We start from the raw sequence: 15,542 nt of genomic DNA, 5'->3' as shown, positions 1-15,542 counted from the left end.
AATAAATTTACTTTGAACTTTGAACCTTTGATCCATCCTTAGCCCACTCTTTTAATTTATCTGCACAATTCCCCTTAGTAACATCACATGAATAAAGCCAATTTCTACAGAGCTGCTGACAAAGCCCATCTTTACCTATCCACTATGACCTTTTTGTGATCCCTCTAAACATCATATTGTCTATTATTCCGGGGAAGATGAGTGCACTCCAACTAAATATCACGAAGATCAAAGATAATTTTCCGCCACTGGATTACAAAGGATGGTGAAATTACAAAGATATATCTGGTTTGCTGAGCCTTCAGACTATATGCTCTGAGTGAGCACCATTGTCTATTTACAGAAATAACAAGATGGGGTGGGTGAAGTTGTAATACTACTTACTATCCTCCCCTGGGTTTTTTGGAAGTCTTTTTTCAACACTCTCCAATCTCTTTTGAAATTATGAGAGCAACATAAACCTGAGGTGAATTTTCCTGAAGATCTTTTCCACTATTAGCTTGTTTAATTTCATCCTTTCCTTTTGTCTCTTTTGGGAGATTACATAGCTGCAGGAAGAGTAGAGACAGGAGGAAGAAAGCATTCTGCCCTGATGGTGTACCTTTCATGTAGTGGGGCTAGCTTGATGAATTTCCCACCAGCCTGTCAAATTTGTGTGTTCTTGTGTGTAAACTAAATTAAATCCGAGGTTTTTAATTCCCAGTTGGGAAGAAATGGATTGCTCACTTGTGGTAGTATTATTCTTGTCTTCCTAATTTGGGCACTGAAGGGAATAAATTACATAAACAGTTAACCATTCCCCTGATAGTATTAGGAAGCTTCTGAATGTAGCATATAATAACAGATCTGTAGAATGTGTGTGGCTTTGTGGGCTTTTTAGTTCTTGTCTGTCTTGGCATCGATAAAGGCATAGTCACGGTTGCAAGGTTGAAAAATGATATCAGTAGTCATCTCACAAGGATCTCAGCTAGAGCTGTTACTTCAGCAACAGAAGCGTGTGAGCAGGAGGATGGGGAGGGGGAAGTTTGATGGGCTTTGTGGAGGGGAAGGAATTGAAAGCCATTTGGAGAAAAGCCAGTCTACCAAAAGGTCTATTAAGTGGCCACAAACAATGGGAAAGGAGGACAGAGCAGCTCTTTGTCTGTCTGCAGTTACTTCTGTTGCATCTAAACAAGGACAGACTAGCTTTTCATCACATAACCATTCAGATCGGAGCCTGTTAATAAAACCAAGGGCAGTTACACCTGCTCCACTCTGCAACGAGTGTCCTCTGCTCCGATTCTTTCCATTAACATTGCGCTAATTTTGTTCAATATTAAAATGGTACAGTAGGAATCAGGCTCTTTCAGTTGGTTCAACACTTTTAACAGTAATCCTAAAAAAAATACTTTGTTCTTTTATTTTCTTTTCCCGCCCAGAGTAATAGGAATGAGTAATTATTGTAAAAATTTTGGGTGAGTGGGAACAATTTTTAGATGTGATGCGTAACTTAATCAAAATTAAAAATCTGTGACGCCCCAGTGAAATGCAAAGTATTTTAGTTACTCTCGACCATCCATCATTTCAACAATTCTTACGGGAAACAATGCTACTTAATTCACAATCCCCATGATGTTTCCTTTGCCCTGCAGTTATCTTCCTTTCTGTTCCTGCTGAAAAATTTGCATAGCCCAAATGTCTCTTGGACGGTCCTGATATAATCCATATACTCATCATTATAAAATTCTTGTACCTGTGACATCATCAAGATCAGAATAGCAGTTATCGAATCCTAAACTGTCAGAGGATTGTACAGCACAAAAAAGGCATTTTGTCACAGTCATCCATGCTGATGTGATACATGTTGGTGCTAATTCCTTGCGCCAGCATGACCCATGTCTGTGAACTCCCATCCTATCCAAGTACCTGTCCAAATGCCTTTAAAATATTGTAATTGTTTCTGCATCTACCACTTCCTCTGGCAGCTCATACTATCTACCCATTACCCTCTGTGTGAAAAATTTGACCCTCTTGTCTCTTTTAAATTTCTCTCCTCTCACCTTAAACCTTTGCCTCTAGTTTTTGATTATCCACCATAGGTAAAAGACTTTACCTACCCCATCCATGCCTGGCATAATTTTATAAACCTCCATCAGATCATCTCTTAGTCTCTATGTTCCAGTGGGACAAAGACCAGCCTATCTAATCTTTCCTTATAAGGTAACAGCCGGGTGATTCTCTTCTGCATTTTTCTAATACTAACATACCCTGCAATGTTGGGACCAGAACTATACACAGTAGAAATCTTATCTTTCACTCAGCTCCTCTGAACTTAAAATCTTATCTGTGTCTTTCTCATTAATACATGTTAATTCCAACATATATCTGGTTGGTTGCCTCATTCTCCACTCTGTAAACATGTCGTTTAAAACTGTGCTACACACAGTAATCCTATGCTATCCATTATGATATCCGAACCCTAGCACTAATCCTAACCCCAACCTTAACTGTAACCCCCCCCCCCCCCCCACCGCCGTGCTCGCTGACCTGACTATAGCCTCAATTTTAAATCCCTTCTTGGTCTTATGTTTCTATATATTTGTGATTTACTTCAATTTTCAAATTCTTGGACACAGCAACTCAGTTGCTCAGTGGCCTCATCCTTCTCTTAACTCTAATCTTCCTTTGTCATAGCCCTTGCAAGAGGGCAGCTGTCCTCCAATTCTGGCCTCTAGAGCACCTTTGATTTCCATTATCCCATCACAAGACACTGCCCCTACATGTTAAGGCCCCCAAATTTCTTTCCTAAGCTATTCTGCTTATATGTTTTGATGTCAACATTTTGTTTCACAAAAGTTTTATGAAGCATGGTTATGGGCACTATAGTAATACAGAAGTTTCAGTCATTCTTGATACACACCTCTCTTTGCTGACCAATATGCCAAATTAGACTAACTGCATCTGCCTGCACATCGTTTATACCCTCCATTTCTTGCCTGTTCACATCGTGTCGAAATGCCTCTTGAATATTGCTATCATAACTGTTTACACCTACACGTTTGGCAGAGTGTTCCAGGCATCTACCATTCTCTATGTGAAAAAAACTTTCCTCGTATATCCCCTTTAAACTTTTTCCCCTGACTATAAAGCTATGCCTTCTACTATTTGACATTTCCATCTAGAGAAAAAAAGAATCTTAATCTCTGCACTTTAAGCCTCTCATAATTTTATATACTTCTATTGAGTTACCCCTAAGCCTCTGTTAGTCAAGAGAAAACTATCCAAGTTGGTCCAACCTTTCCTTCACAGTTAAACTTCTGTAATGCAGACAACATTCTTGTGAACCTCAAATGCACCCTCTCCAAAGCCTTCAAATCGTTCTTGTAATGTGACCATCAAAACTGTACACAGATCTTGGCCCAAGATGTCAATTGTTTATTTCCGTCCATACATGCTTCCTGACCTGCTGAGTTCCTCCAGCATTTTATAAGTGTTGCTCTGGATCTGCAGCATCTGCAGAATCTCTTGTGTTTACACACTGCTCTGAATATGGCCATATCAAAGTTTACGCAGCTGCAATATGACTTATATTCTCATTGCCCCGACTGAAGAAGACAAACATGCTATATGTCTTCTTCAGCACTCTCTCCAGTGGAGTGGTATAATGTTAGATGGGTCACTCTGATAGATCCCACTCCTTTCCAAAGCACTCAAATGGACCCCGTATCTGTCAAAGTAGCATTCTGCTCGACAACACACCCACCAAAGACCGAAAAATCATATATGCTAAATGTAACATTCTGACAGATCACATGCATCCTAGTCCAACACTGTGATAGACCCCACACATCTAGGTCAAGCACTCTGATAGATATACACCTATCAGTCTTACACTCTAATAGGCGTTCTTCTTGGAATACAGTTGAAATATTCCTGAATATAGGATCTGAAGTCTTTTCAATGCAGCATCCTACCTTTGACTAACATCATAAATTCCCCAGCAGCACTAAAATCCATTAATAAAATAGATCCGGAGAGTGACTCATGGTTGAATGAACCATTTCTTTCCTGGAGCAATGAGGCTAATTGAATAGTATCTAGTCCTACCCATGCTGGGATAGATAAGTCACTCAACATCGAGGCTCTAACCTGAATCTTTCTGATGTGTTTGGCTTATTAGATCACTGAATAACCTATTAAAAGAGACAAGGAAAAAAATCCACTTGTCAACAGAAAGTACTTTAAAATCTTGGTATTGTTATAATGAAGGAAGCGAAGTAGTAATGGGAGGATGAGGTAAGACTTTGCAAATGATAGAAGAGAATAACTAGATCACCTGATTTAGTAATATTGACTAAGAGATAAGGAAGAATTATCCTGTAATTTTTCAAATTAATGAATCTTTCATGCCCACCCATCGAAAGGGATCTCAGCTTTGATAATGGTGATAATGTAGCGACCTCTCAACACTACAATCCAGTCCAGGTTTTATCAGAGAGACTCTATGGTGAAATTTGAAAGCACCTACTATGGATTCAAGGCAAATGTGTTGCAGACCAAATGGGGACTGGGAGCGCTAAACGTCAAATACCTTAAATTTATTGATCAAGAGTTTAATAACTCTGTATTATTCATTGGTATCCTATATGATTGGGAGTTTTGTCAATTACGTATTTTTTGGTTTTATAATCACTCATGTTTATTATAACAATGTACTCCCAATAACTTCATACTACTATTATGTTCTGTTTATATTTTATGAAACTAATAAAAAGATTGAAAAAGAAAGAAGAGTTTGGTAACGTGATGCTAAATGATGAGAAATAATCTGTAACCCCTGGGTTAGGGAATCCTAATCCCCTTTTTGAGCCTACTCCAGCTGCTCCGGGATTTGGGTCAATGGACTCAATTTAGTTCAGAATACTGGTGCTCGCCTTTATTGTTTGCATTATCTGTGGTTTTTTTTCCCCTCTTTCTCAGCGCATTGGGTGTTGCTTTTTTAAGTGGGTTCCTTCCTTCAGGTTTCTTGCTTTGTTGCTGCCTGTCAGCAGACAAACCTCAACACTGTATAATTTATACATACATTGACAATAAATGTACTTTGAATCCTTTGAGTGGAACTATCACCCAAAAGAACAATGATAATTTTCTGAGACATTGCTGAGACAAAACCAACACAGAATCTCACTGGCTGTGACAGGGATGTAAACAGTTTATGTATTGATATAATTATCCATACCCACTGTATAAAGTGCCTGCATACTGTGGGAACTATGTCTTTGAATTCCTTTCTGCTCTGCTGGAGTGTTCGCCCTCTGATTCTAATTTGCTTGAGACATACAATACACTTGATCGGTTCTTGTCTAATATAACCAACTAGTTGATACATTTACAAAATATCATCCTTCTTGTTCCAAAGTGAATAAAGCCATGCATTAAGTTAAAACATCACCTGAAAATTTATGTTTAAATTGTGGAAACCAGGGCTGCAATTGTACATTTTATAAGATTCATTTTTAGTTAAATAAACAATGAAGATATTAAAACAGAACTACTTACAAGTTGAGCTGGTAATGCAGAGCATTAATTTTAGTGCTTGGACCAAGTACTGAAGGTAGCTCTTTATTTTCTTTCTGAAGCCAAAACAAAACTTAGAATAAAGGGATTTCTGAGTCCTATCATGATCTCTTCGACAAAATTCACCGCACGTCACTGTGAGCTTTCTGCTCCGTACGGCCACTTGAAATTCTGCTTGGAGATGGAATTCTGCAGCTCGAAGTGCTCTTTGTTCTAATATGGGGCTCGGCTAAATTCTACATTATCATTAATTCAGTAGTGAAGCAGCGTAAGCTCCCACAGGAATATTTTCAGATCCCCATGTATTACATTTCGTGGCAATATCCTTTCCTTTCTGCAAAGTAGCTTTGTGTTGCAGTGTGCTACACTCAATCTGTCAGAAGTTTGCAATAAAACATTGAAATGAGTCTGGTTTTCAGTTTTTGGTTACACCAGTGAGTAGTAGCAACTACTACTTAACATTATATTGCTCAATATTTTGCCTATATTTCATGTCACATTTCATATTATTTTTTAAAGAGCTTTAAGTTAAAATTTAAGGAGTAATTTTTAGAGTAATTGAACTTATTAAACTATTTTAATAATAAAACAAAGAGGATATACTACGAGTGATGCAAACAGGAAACATTTACAATTTAGTTACAAATACCCTTCTCTCAAAAAAATGAGATCTGTGAAGTGTGAATGGCATTGGAATTATGAAGCCAATTTGTATATTCTACATTTCTTTCCAGCTTTGATCTAGTTATGTTCCTGCTGGTCAAAGCATCAAAACATCTCCTGGAATACAGACTTATAGCTAAGCCAAGGAAAAAATGCACCTTTTACATCATTTCCAAAACATCGCATTGGTCTGTACAGCAAATGAGGTAGCCTTTAAGTGTTGTCACTGCTATAATGTATGAAACGTGAGAGCCATTTTGCTGACAGCAATATAATAGACATATCAGCTGACCTTATAGAAAAACTGATAAAGCTAGAGCTGGATACTGGGCTAACACCCCTCCTATATATACTTCAGAACAAGTTTGTTTCCATCTCCTGGAGGGAGAAAGAGAGAGTTAATGTAACCTTACTTTAATGTTTCTTTAAAACATCAGGTACTTTCTTGGTACCACATTGGAGTATCAGCCGAACAAGGCGGTACAGTAGTGTAGTGGTTGGCACAACGCTTTACAGTACAGGCGACGCGGGTTCATTTCCCGCCACTGCCCGTAAGGAGTTTGTGCGTTCCTCCCATGAAATGTTTGGGTATGCTCCAGGTGTTTTGGTTTCCTCTCACATCCCAAAGATGTACCAGTTAGTAGGATAATTGGTCGTTGTAAATTGTCCTATGATTAGGCTCGGGTTAAAACTGAGGAATTGCTGGGCAGTATGGCTCAAAGGGCCAGAAAGGCCAATTCAGTGCTGTATGTCAATAAATATATCAACAAACAAATAAGTATCTTGAGTGGGATTCCAACCCAGAAGCTCCTATTTTTTCATGTAATCCATCCATGTTCTTGCCGAAAAAGTAAAGCCTGGATGTATCTGACATTAGTGGGGCAGAAATACAACTACAAATATCAAGAGCAGAAAGAACGGTTAAAACATAAAAAGACTTGCATTCATATATCAGCTTTTATGACCTCAAGGCTTCTGAAAGCGCTTTATTTCTAATGAATACTTTAGAAGATTAGTCACTATTGAATGCAGTGCTAAGATTGATTAGACATTTTTCACTAATATTGCTAATTATAATTATTAGGTCAAAGCTTGTTGTCATCTTCCAGATCTGTGTGATTTTTTTCTTGTCAGAGACATCACATGGATGAAAAGAAAGATGGATTGTAAGAAAATTCCAGAAGTAGTGAAGCAAGAAGATAGGAAAAGCCACGGTTCATTCCTTTAATCTGGTTTCTGCTTGATTTACAGTACTGAGGGAGCTCTTACCAAAGTCACAAATTGCAATCTGTGTGATTGAGACAGTAGGAAACCATCTGGTTTCACCCTCGTCAGGCTGTCTGTAGCAGTCTTTTTCACATGAATATGAGGGTAATGGAGAGATAGAGACAATATACAGGAGGAGGACATTAGTATAAATTGGTATCAAGATCAGGACAGTATCATAGGCTGAACAGTCCGTCCAATGTTATGTTCCATATTCTAAGATCAGTGAGCACATTATCTTTGTCAAATGCTTTCCCCCTGTTGTCCATATTCACCTGGTTCCATTCTTCGCATCTGGGTCACAGTCAGTCAAACATTTGCAATGGCTTCTCTTCTCATCCTATATCACTTCTTGGAATTTTTCAGGAATCAATACATGAGCCTCTCCTCCTTCTCGTTATAAAGATCTGAAACACAGCTTCTAAATATATACTGACAAAACATGGCTCTACTACACTGCCATCCCTTTGACCACAACATTGCCACTTTATTGCTGCATAATGTCCCTGATACCCACTTTTGAATGATTAAGTGTTTCCTCCCAATTAAGTAATAGAGATAAATATTGTCTATGGCCCACTATCCTATTTCTTGGCAAATGTCTGCAGTACTAAATTGTTTTACTTTTACCCCTGAAGTGAGGTCTTTGCACACATCTGGTCCTATGATTGGGACGCCATGTTGAGCCTTGATTATTCCATTGCACTCCTGGCCAGCCTCCAGCCTTCTATCACTATCAACAGTAGTTCACCCATTTAGTAGAGCGCCTATTGCTTGCTGGCTCTTTGTTGAGTAATGCCTTGATTTAAAAATTCTCAGACATGAAACCTTGGTGAGGCCAAATTTGGCATATTGTGTGCAGTTCTGTTCACCTACGTACACAAAAGATATTAATAAGGCTGAAAGAGTACGGTGAAAATTTACAAGGATGTTGCTGGGACTTGAGGACCTAAGTTATAGGGAAAGATTGAGTAGGTTGGGACTTTATTCCCTGGAGTGTAGGAGAACGAGGGGAGATTTAATAATGGTATTCAAAATTATGAGGGCTACAGAAAGGGTACATGTAAGCAGTCATCCAGCAATGTCTACCTTTCCACCTTGAATTATGAGATGTACAATTCTCAGCCTCTGCTCCCTTAGCTAGTATGACCAGTTTTGTACTCATGTGAAACTGATTATTAAGGTGAAAAAAATTCCAATTTCTGAATATTTCTAGGTGTTACTAAGTCCCAAGTGATCTAAATCTCTCCCTCAGTTGCTCCTATCTTATTGTTGACTCAGAACCATATCACAACAAAGGCGAAGTTGAATACAACCGCTTAGCCTCTGTGTGACTGGAGTCTCAGCATGATCTCCACCAATCCATTATTTCTTGAAATAACGAGTTAGGGACCTCTCTGGCAAGGCCAGCGATCATCGGCCATGGAGCATCTGCGGAGCGAAATATGTGGCCAACGTTCCTGATTCTGATCCTGATCAAGGGTCTTGGCCTGAAATGTTGACTTTATTGTCTCCGAAGATGCTGCCTGATCTGCTGAGCTCCTCCAGCATTTTGTGTGTGTTGCCTAAGACTTCCAGCATCTGCAGAATCTCTTGTGTCTTGAAATGAAGAATGAATGTTTTACCAGGCTATTTCAATCATGTTAGTTGGTGTTGAATCAAATGCATCCCACACCAGATAAGGCAGCATTCCTTATCTGATGGCGATGATTAAAACGGATGAGCTTCTACAATCACTATTACCGATTCTAGGAAATTATTTAATTAACTGAGTTAAAATTCCACAGTTTCAAGTTCTAGGATTTGAACTCTCATAGCGGATTAATAGCCTAGGTCTCTAGATGTCAGACTAGTAACTTAACCATTATGCTATCATGCTCACTGCTGACTAGATATTAAAAAATGCCATACATCCTGAAAGGAAACACAGTGAAGAATGCAAATTTGATACTCCTTTGCTTAACTGTACAAATGGTCGCAGATAGGCACTTGACTCTGCCACATGAAGGTCACCATCTGAAACTGAAGACTAAATGGAATTTATTTGGCTTGATTGCTGAGATATGCTTGGACAAAACAAGCCTGCTCAAACAGAGCAGCAGGAAGCGAGGAATTGCTTCATCATTGGGAACGCACAGGAAGGAGCATTTGGGGTAGAGAGACATGTCAGTTCACCTCATTGTCTGAACAGTCTCTCACATCACCCAACACCTGAGCAGTAATGATTCTAGTGAAAGACATCACACTCTTGTTGAAAGAAGGTGTTCAATGGCAAAGCAGCCACTAGTAAATGGATGAAATCTGGAGATTAAAAAATGAGGAGAAAATAAATTTACAATGGATAGAAGCAGGATTGTACAGTAAATTATTCTATTAACTCCATTACACAATCTAAAACTAAATAGAACTGCCAGAAGCAATCAAAACCCTATGCCAAGCAAATTATCATTACAAATTAAATAGCTTGCAAATCAGATCTTGCAAAAATGGAACCAGCCCCATTTCTTACTTTATCAATAATTTATTGAAATAAATTGGTATAATGCATTAATAGTAAAGGTAGCCAATAAACTATTGTGCATACTAAAAAAGCATTGCTGAATATTTAGTTAATTAAATGCAAATTTTACTGAGATTTTCACTGATTCCAGTTAAACGCTTGTTCAGAAATGTGCAGTGGAAAATCAGCAAAGATTTCTGTACCTCCTCACTGTTTAGTGCATTCATTTAAAAGTGTCTCACAGTTAATTAAGGATGGATCTGGGCTCAGATTGTGATACTGAAGTAGACCTTATGGTGACTTCACAACTTTCCCAATGCTCCTTTCCATTGATGTTAAAAGGAACGATGGAAAAGGAGCTCTAAATTGCCAGCAAATCAGCCCATTGTGTACTCCTGGTATTGATCAATGTTCTCTTGCAGTGTGGGTGCATATGCCAAGTAACTCCACCTGGATGAAGTATTGGGTTCCTCCATCCTCACGGGTTGGGGACAGCATATACTAACAGCTCCATAAGAAAAAAATAACATCAGAGTGTAAGGCTTGGTAAGGAATATGATGAAAGAAAGTATGATAAAATATGCTACATTAAGTACATTAACATGAAATGGGAAATTAATGGATAGGATATGGGGTAGCAATGGAAATTGGAATTGAGTTAATAATATTCTTCAAGTCAAGGTTTAAATCTATGACTTGATGAACTTAGGATCAGTCAACAGTTCACGTAATGAGTTAATTTCCACTATTTACAAGATGCCACGTTGTGTGTATTGAGTATATTACTTGGCTTGCTAGAATTGCAACAATGCAACAAAAGAACAAATTGATCACTGGATTCTCTCCACAAATTCCTAAGAAAAAAAAGATGAAATGCTATTATGATGGTTGTACACTTGCAGCAGAAGATTTGTTTAAATAACTCATCTGTTCATAGTTAACAATTATAACAATTTATAGTACTGGGATGTCCAGGCAGTAAATATTGTCTCACGTGTAAGTTATTTTAGTCTGAATTTATTCCTTCTTTCCATGTAAACTAATAGTACCCTCTTCACTAATAATACACTTAAAACGATAACTAAGTAAAATTAGGAGAACTAATCTACACATGATAATATCTCTGAACTAAGTTTAACTTGGATAGATTAATTTTCTTCTGGCGTCTTCCCCCTTCCATTTCAGTCCTGAAGAAGGGTCTTGGCTTGCGACGTTGATTCTTTATTCATTTCTATAAACGCTGCCTGAACTGCTGAGTTCCTCCAGCATTTTGTGTATGTTGCTTTGGATTGCCATTATCTGCAGACTTACTCATGTTTATTCTTTTCCTTCTGTTTAAACTCTTAAATATTTTCAATAATTTATAAGCTGTATTTGCAATCCTATTATCAACTGCAGATATAAAGATTCTTGCGTCTCTTGAGATTCTGACTTATAAAAGCATTATGCATTTATATCAACATTTCGTTCGGCTGCTTGTTCATTTACGTACGTCGACTGTTCATTTCCATACATGCTGCCTGACCTGCTGAGTTCCTCCAGCATTTTGTCTGTGTTGCTCCGGATTTCCATATCTGCAGAATCTCCTGTGTTTCTGTATTTATGTCAGATGTGTTTCATTCTTTACCCCAATCCGTGTATTTCGTGAAAATATTATGCAGATTAAGTATAGTTTGGTAAGAAATGACTTGCAACCAGTTGCTTTATGAAAGGCTCATCAAGGATGAAGCAAACTTTCACTATTACTTCTTATAAAAGTAGTTTCCATTGTTAAGATAACTCATTATAACTTCAGGTGTATGTTAATCACCAAACACAAATAAAATGCTTACTGTGGACAAAATACACACTGCATAATAGCTGCTTCTGTGTGTGTGGATAATTGTCCGAAATCTCTAGTACAAAGACAATGTTGTTTTAGCTGCTATGAATCTCAGTAGTTATTAAATATTGTTGAAGACTTTTACCTATGTATCCTCCTACCTATTTCTGTACTTCTCAATCAACTTTCAGTGAAGAAAATACCAGGTGAGTGTCAAGCCGTTGCTGATTCATCCATTCCTTATACTAACAAAAGAGTACTTTTATCGCTTGGACAATATTCAGTGTGCAAATGAGTTATGTACAACATTTTTTAAAAATCAGCAGAATGATTGATACCTTATGTGTCCTGCTATCACACACAAACATTCAAGAGGGGAAGTTGAACCTTTGGGAAGTCCTACTGCTGCATTGAAATGATCAAGATGCAGCAAAATCCAGCAAACAGATATCCAACCCTGAATTGAACTAAGATGACAGCTGCCCATAATGACTTCATTATACCACATATCAGGTCAAGGCTGAAAATTGTGGTGCTGGCTACTAGCAATTAAGGCTATCCAGATGCTTTGCACCCTCAAGCCATAATATATCTCAATCACTGCTCTAATCTGTTAACGATGCGGATGCTTTGAAGCGACTGAACACATTCATTCCTCAATAAAAGTGTGAAGCAGAACAGATGCAGAAAACCTTCAAAATAAAACTGACAATCCTGGATCCTTCTTTAAACAAAGAAAAAAAGCACAGAGTCATCTGGCTGCAGGTAATTTCCAAATTGATCGAAATGCATTTTGGAAAGTTGCAGTGGAAAATATGGTGCTGAAAAGGTTAAATCTGCTGGTAATTATTTCACTCCGTCTTGAGAAAGGCTTTTAATGTAGAGAAGATATAAAACAATAAGTCAAAGGTATTTGGTGCTGGCAACTTGAGTATTTGTGAGTACAGCACGAGGAAACCATGGTAAATCCCTTGCTGCCCATTAAAATCAGCTAATAGAAAGGATCTCCAGCTCTTGTTTTCAGTCAGTGTGCCATTCCATTCCAAACAAGACACTGCGGTTCATATTGAAGCTTAATTCTCAGAACATTTCAAGTTTGGAATCCTACATGAAAACTAGGAATAGTGAAATTAGCACTTGTTTCAGTGCTTTGTCTAAAAGAAGTGCCGGGATATTTTAACCATTTAATACCTCCAAGTAGTATTTTTCCACTGTGAAGCATTATTTGTAATCAGAGCGTTCCCCAACACCACCACCCCTCATTAATTTTTCTTTGTTCTTTATTAAGGAACCCAGTTACTTTACAAAGATCTTAATATGAAAAATCTAGCAAAGGAACATTTCCTGCTTAGAAATAAAAATCAGAAATAGGCATTTTGTCCTCAAAGAGTTAAGGATTAGCGATAAGTCTATTTGCACAAAATACATATCTGTGTTAATATATACAGCAGACATTTGACTGAAAGACTTATTTAAGCATCTAATAGCACTGCTCTAAAGCTAGACAAGGAGCCACAAAAACGGTAAACAAATCATGCAGACTTTGAAAGAGATTGAGGTACCTTAGGTCTGGAGAGTGAATGATCTGAGATTCCCACCACATGCTGTTAGCTGACTTCCATTCAGTCATAATCCTTTCTTTAAGCACAGAAGCAGAATTCAAAGCATCCCTTTATCTAATCCTGCAGCTGCTGTCAGTCCCCCAAGTTAATGCAGCCCATGAAAAACAGCTCTACATAAACCCAACCAACCTACAGCTCCTTCAAGCCAGCTCTGCAAATGAGTCTGCCCAGTAGCAGCAAAATGATCTGAAGCGTGGAGTAACATCTGTGTGTTTTTGAATAGAGAAGCTAGTCCTGGTACCCTGAGAGCCCACCCCCATGGGGGCATGGGACTTGTACTGCGAATGGTCCGTACCACAAGATAAAGCTACCCAGGGTGGGTTACGAGTACCCTCACAATAACAGCTGCATGCAAATCAGTGAAGTCTTTCTCAATTATCCCCGAGAAAGAATGGTTCCTGCCACCTAACAGGAAATAGTCCAGCTAGTTGCAATATAAATCCACAGAATGTGCTTCATTCTTGTAGAAGCAACAATGAAATGTCTGATGCTGTTGTTTAACAGAACATTAATGCTTTTGAAATATTTTAAAATAACTGAATATGAAGATAAATTGAAAAAATACACATGCTTTATGCATGCAATTGCTTTTGATGCTCAGGTACAAAATACATGGATACAGAGATTCTACATTAGTTGTAACAACATATAAAATTTGAACATTACGAGTGCTCACAGTGCCATAGCTGGGCTTGATTCACACTTTAAGATCGTAAAACTTAAACTCCAAAAGATCTGGTAATCTCAGCATTTCTCTTCAGTGTCTCCCTCGCCCTCGCTTTCTCTCTCCCTGCCTCACGGAGAGAATTGATTCAGTACTTTTTCTTATGAGCCATTAAAATTTAATTCAATTTTCTTCTTTTTGTTCATGAAGTTGCTGATGTAAAAATGGCAACAATCCCTGATATGATCTGAATCATTCATCTCTAGTAATCTGGATAATGATGTGCATAGCAGAGTACATATATGCGAGTCAGTATGAGAGAAAGTAAATTGGTATGTGTTTATGTGGCAATGCAAGAAGTTTAAGACACAAAGGAGTATCCCACCTAAGTCCAGTCTATGATTGATCAACACACGCATTCTGACCAGCAGGGGTCATTGGATAGTGTTCTGTACAGAAACCCTAATGAATTATCTCCAGACTAGTGTGCTGAAACTGAATGTAATAGTCTGTCTTATTGGCTTAATACAAGTGCAAGGCAACTGGGGATTGAACCCAGAAGGGGTTTGGTCTTAAAGGTTCAGTTACAAATCAGGCAATGGAAATGATTTGTCAATATCCATGCTGATTGTTTTTTAATTAAATTTGGCTATTTGATGTTTGCAGCATTGTCATTATGCTGTGCAGCACCCTGTTGGCAATATGCAAGGGTCCAATAATCTACAAATCGGCCACCTCCGAGAATGAAACTATATTTCTGCATCATGATTCAGTCTAATGGAGAATAATGCCACCTTTGTCTCATATTATGGCCCAGCAAAGCGCAAGGGTGCTCTTGTATTTATAGATGGAATAATGAATACAAATACTTGAAGCAGACGATGAACCTGTGTAGAACATTGATGGCTATGTGTCTAGATTTGTACACCCTTTTGTAGAAAGGACAATGAAGCCTTGAAAAAGCCACAGCATGGATTAATTAAGATAATATCGGGAATAAGAGGATATCGTTATGATGAGAGATTTGAATAAGTAGAGTGCTAGTGGTTCAGAGAAGGTGAAGGGGATTTTAACAAAGTCATTCAAAGTTATGAGAGGCTACATCGTGAAAGATTATTTCTGGTGTTTGGTAAATACTCCAGTGTTAAGTAGACTCAGAAAGGAGGATCGAATGATTTTTTTTGACATAGGTAGGTTTGAACAAACATAATAACTGGCTGATGAAGTCATGATAAATGTACTTGATAATGTGTGACAAATGAATGAGTGAATAATATAAATGCTTGAAAAGGAGAAGGGTATAACGAGAAGTAATCTAAGATTTGACGAGCAAGTTTGTGAATGATACAAGAATTGATAGTGTTATACTGTAGATGATATGGAAATTTGGGTGGAGCATTTGATGCCTCAGCAAGGACCTGGACCCATTGCAATTTGCCTATCGCTACA

General features: G+C 38.1%; 1 protein-coding gene across 1 annotated transcript in view; it reads right to left on the bottom strand.

The window, feature by feature from the left end:
* The window catches only part of LOC140185089 (galactosylgalactosylxylosylprotein 3-beta-glucuronosyltransferase 1-like), a 212,040-nt gene extending 198,574 nt beyond the window's left edge, over positions 1-13,466 (bottom strand). Inside the window, exon 1 of the mRNA XM_072238346.1 lies at positions 13,370-13,466. The gene's annotated coding sequence lies outside the window, so the exon portion shown is untranslated. The remainder of the gene's footprint in view (positions 1-13,369) is intronic.
* Positions 13,467-15,542: the final 2,076 nt, after the last annotated feature.

This window comes from Mobula birostris, chromosome 20 (genome assembly GCF_030028105.1).
Source record: "Mobula birostris isolate sMobBir1 chromosome 20, sMobBir1.hap1, whole genome shotgun sequence".
Classification (NCBI taxonomy): domain Eukaryota; kingdom Metazoa; phylum Chordata; class Chondrichthyes; order Myliobatiformes; family Myliobatidae; genus Mobula; species Mobula birostris.
This window is presented reverse-complemented; position numbering and strand designations above follow the sequence as displayed.